Source organism: Chrysochloris asiatica, unplaced genomic scaffold (genome assembly GCF_000296735.1).
Source record: "Chrysochloris asiatica unplaced genomic scaffold, ChrAsi1.0 scaffold00117, whole genome shotgun sequence".
Taxonomy (NCBI): Eukaryota; Metazoa; Chordata; class Mammalia; order Afrosoricida; family Chrysochloridae; genus Chrysochloris; species Chrysochloris asiatica.
Window position 1 is genome coordinate 1,920,163 of NW_006408635.1, and position 5,011 is coordinate 1,925,173.

General features: G+C 48.1%; 1 protein-coding gene across 1 annotated transcript in view; it reads right to left on the reverse strand.

The window, feature by feature from the left end:
• Positions 1 to 5,011, reverse strand: part of CNKSR3 (CNKSR family member 3) — a 119,360-nt gene that overhangs the window by 78,226 nt on the left and 36,123 nt on the right. The window lies entirely within an intron of this gene.

Below are 5,011 nucleotides of genomic sequence, written 5' to 3' on the forward strand. Positions count from 1 at the left end.
CACTATGAGTTGGAACCAATTCAACAGCAACAACAACATTGAATGCTAGTTCCACACTGGTGTAAGCTTTGGACTATTAACCTCAAGGTCAGCAGTTCAAAACCACCAGCTGCTCTGCAGAAGAAAGATGAGGCCATCTGAGACTTACAGTCTCGGAAACCCTATGGGGCAGTTCTTTGTCCTATAGTGTCGCTGTGAGTTGATATCAACTCAATGGCAGTGGGTGAGTTATGTGTGTGTGTGTGTGTGTATGTTCTTGTTATGATGTGCCCTGGAGTCGGTTCTGACCCACAGAGACCCTGGACAGGGTTTCCGAGGCTGTAAATCTTTACAGGAGCAGACCGCCTCATCTTTCTCCTGCCGAACAGCTGGTAGCTTCAAATTGCTGACCTTAAGGTTCGCAGCCCAATTCGTAACCACTACGTTACCAGAGCTCCTTCATATATAAAAATACATATATATCAGGGAAGTTCCAAAAAGTTCATGGAAAAATTCCACTATCTTTTAATTTCATTTTTCCATGATTTTTTTGAATCCCCTCATATTTTTCTATGTACGTATGCATGTATATATGTACACAGAGAGACTGATTCCAAGGAACTGGGTCACAAGACAGACTGGCAAATCCAGTATTTCTAGGGCAGATGTTAGGCTGCAAACTCCAGCATGATTTCTGTCATCTTGTTGGCGGGGGAGGAATCCTGAAAAAAAAGTTATTGCACTTAAGGCCTTCATTTTCTCAAATGAGACCCACCCACATTATTGAAGCGAATTTCCTTCAAAGTCAACTGACAAGACAGTTAATCACATCTACAAAATACCTCTTCAGCAAACCTGTACCAGTGTTTGACCAAACACCTCAGCCCAGCAGCCCCGCCAAGCTGCTACATGGAGCCTGCTGCCACACAGGGTACCGCTGTGATTTCAGAGTGACCTGGCCGAGGTCAGTAAGTTTAAGTGTCGAAGACCCGAGACCCAGGGTGTTTGAGTTCATGTCCAGAGCATGTCAACCTTCCTCCGCCTCCTGTTCTGTTCCCAGGAGGGAGTGGTAGAAAGAAGAGCACAGAGGCAGCGGTGAGGAATACCTACTGTATGCCAAAGCCAGGCACAGAGCTTGGTGGGAGCAGGGAGGAATAACAAAGTCCCTGCTCCCTAGGAGCTCATACGGATGAAGACAGCAGGTCTCAACAGCATGGGCTCTGGAACAAGCTTCCTGCCTTCGAACACTGACGACCTTGGGCAATCATTTTTCATCTCCCTCTGCCTCAGTTCACTCAACTTCCAAGTGGCTATAATAATAGCGCCTACCTTGCAGCACTGTTACAAAGAAAATGGGTTAATATAAAATCCTTAGACCAAACCTGGCACATAGTAAATAAAAATGCTTCCAGTGTTATGCTAAGAACAAATGGAAATCAAGGTTGGGCAGGAAAGATACGGTCCACTCCAAAGACCTTTTGAAGCAGAGAGGTGTCCAGTCTGCAGAATGTGCACAAAGGAGGGGGGACTGGCTATAGGCAGAGATGCCCCCAGAACAGCCTCCTATGTGTATTTCCATGACTCTAGTAAGGATGTGGGCTATGGACTCACAAGGGAAAGAAAGGCCATCAATAGATCACAGATGGGAAACATTGGATGAAAGGTAAACATGAGTCTGACAGGATGAGGCTGTCCAGGGCTTGGACTACGCTGACTGTACCAATTCCAACTCCACATGACCGAGAGGAGGGCATGAGAGGCATCGGAAGAAGGTAGGGGACCTGTTTCCTCCTGCACCTGCTAAGTGAATCGTGCCAGCAGGTTGAGTCAGTAAGCGGGCACAGCCTGGGGCACCAGGAGGCAGGGCTGGCCTAAAGAAATGGCCATTTAATGAGCATCAACTGTGTTTACTGAACTTCTTTCTACTAGTCGTGGGATCTGGGTCAGGCAATGGCAGCACCTATTGTCTTAACTGCTAGGTGAGTGGTTCAAACCCACTAGTCTCTCCTTGGAAACCCTTTGTAGGGTCGCTGAGTCAGAAATAACTTTTCAACAATGGTGTTTGCAGATTGTGCAGTTAAATGAGTCTCTCTGCTTCTTCTGAAGAGCTCACCAGACCAGTCTTATTGTCTCCTTTTCCACACTGCTGTCAAGTCAATTCTAACTCAAAGGGACCCAGTAAAGCAGAGAACTGACCCACAGGGGTCTTCCGCTCTCAGCTGTTATTACAAAAGCAGACGGCCACATCTTTTTCCCACAGTACAAACTGATGGGTTTGAACCACCGACCTTCTGGTTAGCGACTGTTGCTTTAACCACTGCACTACCAGGGCTCCTGCCTCCCTTTTACACATGAGGAAATGGATGTAGAGGGATTATTAAGCAGAGAACCGCTGAGGATGACATGACTAGCAAGTGGTAGAACTGGTCTTGGGATCAGGCAATGCCAGAACCTATTGTCTTCCCACTTGGAGGCTCAGAGGGAGATTAGGGTGAGGGTTGGGGAGCAGTTCCTGAGAAGAGCACAGCAAGAGGTCTTACCACACAGGCCTAGCCACCCCATTCCCTTCTCCAATTCAGTCTTGGTGCTCGTTAGCCCAGATCCAGGGTAAGCCCACTTCCTCAGTCAAGCTTTCACCAACAAATCCTTCCCCAGGCAGAAGGGATCCCTGAGTGCTACACCTGCCTGAGCTATACAGACAAGTTCTAACAAGGCCATCTGGCCACCAGATGTCACTCCACTGACAGCGGTACGGGTCCTGCTGGTGGGCTGGCTTTCCTGGGCCTCGCCAGGGTTAAAACCCTTCAGTGGTGTCTGACATGGAGTGATGAAGGGGGTTTGTACGTCCTCTGAAGAATGGGAACCAGTAGGGTGCAGCCATAACAACAGGAAATCCCTATCACAAGTCTCTATCCTAAGGAGAAAGGAAACAAAGAAGCCTACACTCACAGCTGTGGATCCATTTAGACTCCTGGCGACCCACGTGTGTCAGAGTACCACCATGCTCCAGTGGGTTGTCAATGGCTTGGTTTTCTAGAAGCAGATCACTAGGCCTTTCTCCAAAGGTACTTCTGGGTGGACTCCAATCTCCAACCTTTATGTAGCAGCTGAGCACATTAACCATTGGCACCATCCAGGGACTTCCCTTAACAGCTAAACTCAGTCTACACTATTGAAAGAATATCCATTTTCCTGAGAGGTTGTAGGGCAGCTAAACCAACAGCCAACAAACAGAAAGAAGCCCATTGTCATTCAGTGAAAGCAGTCCCCTGTGTTACTGATACAATTGTGTTCAGTACGGTTTTCACGACTGTGACCTGTACAAAACCAGATCACCAGGGTTTTCTTCCACAGCACACTGCCAGGTGGGTTCGAACTGCCAACCTTTAGGTGAGCCGTTAAGCCCACATCCTTTGTGTTACCCAGGTACTCCAAACAAACCTGCAGCAAGTCGGGTATGGAAAGCTAGAAGGAAGACTCCAGCAGGGAAGGCAAGAATCAAAGAAGGCTTCCCAAATAAGGGGAGCAAAGTTCTGAAGAAATGACCACACGACACCCAAGGCTGCGCCCCCCGGCTTCCAGCCAAGCTCCTCTCCTGCACCCCACACCCCAGCCACACACAGATCCACCGCTTCAAACCTCCATGCCTGAGTATTTGCTCTTCTACTCCCTGGCAAATTATTCCTCAAGACTGAAGCTTCTTGTTCATGAAGCCTTCTAGGAACAGGTTTCAACAGACCCCAACCACACATCACCTCCCACCCTGACGAGGTGAATCCTGCCTCCATCTGGCGCCATTCACAACTTGCTGTTGCACTTCTGTGTCTGACTCCCGGATTTGTGACACTAATCCTGGAGTCCCCAGCACCAGGACCAGAGCATGGGCCTCTTAGGGACTCGGCTAATGAATGAAAGACAAGCATAGCCCCTATCTCTGAAAAATGTTGGACAAGAAGAAACCCTAATCACTCACAAATGTCCTTTTATTGAAAACTCCTGAGTAAAATAACTGATTTCCCTAAAAGTTGTGTTTTAACGGTCCTTATGGGTTTCCCCCCATGAAATTATCCTAACAGCTAGTCATCATTCATGAAACAGCTCTAACTGTGCTGTTGGGAAAAACATCAGACCATGAAGTAAGAAACTCTTGTCTGCCAAGATGTGAGGTATCACGGTCAAGCAGCGCTCTGCTCTATTACAGCAAAGAATACAGACAGACTCATGGCTGGCTTTTTATGCAGCTAAATCCAAGACCTTTAACGAGTTAGTCTAGCCCTCCACATTCCCAAGCTGAAGGTTAGTGGAAGAAAAAAGATCTGAGGCCAGAACAGGAAACCTGAGATAGAGGAGACGTCACTCAGGATAAGATGTCCTTCATTTTCCATGTTAGGCACTAAGAGTTTTAGAAGCGAGAGGTTCTACAGCCAGTGGCAGAAGCTGGATTCAGAGACAGGGTTTGGATGAAGAAACGCCTGCCAGGCCTCAGGATGGTGGGCCCATGCCACAAGCCAGCTGTCCCACAAGCCCCCACTAGAGTTCGAAACCCAAGATGCATGAAAAATAAAGAAAAGCCAGCTCGAGAACAAAAGCAAGAGGGGTTAAATCGCTTCCATATTTCACATAAATACAGATCTTACGGCTCCAGTTAGGAATGCGTGAGTCAAACAGGGCTGACAATGATCAGCGCATACACAGAGCCCCCATCCACCACCACCACCACCCCCCAGAGACGTGCTGAGGACCGTACACACACGGCACAGAACTGAAGTTATGAGAACACCTTCTGGAGAGGTCTGTCCCCACCTCTCGGTCATACAGATTCATTTACACAGGATTCTCACTTTGCTCCTTCAGTAGGAAGCACCTGGGAGAGACGTGAAAATTAAAAATGTGTGCCAAAGGCGTTTGTAATCTTAAACCTGCAACTCCCTGTTAACTGCACATTCTCGACCTCCACACCCAGACCCCTCACAAGCGCATGAAGCTTCCTTCTGCCCTTGAATAGATCCTGGACTGCAGTGGGCATGGCAGG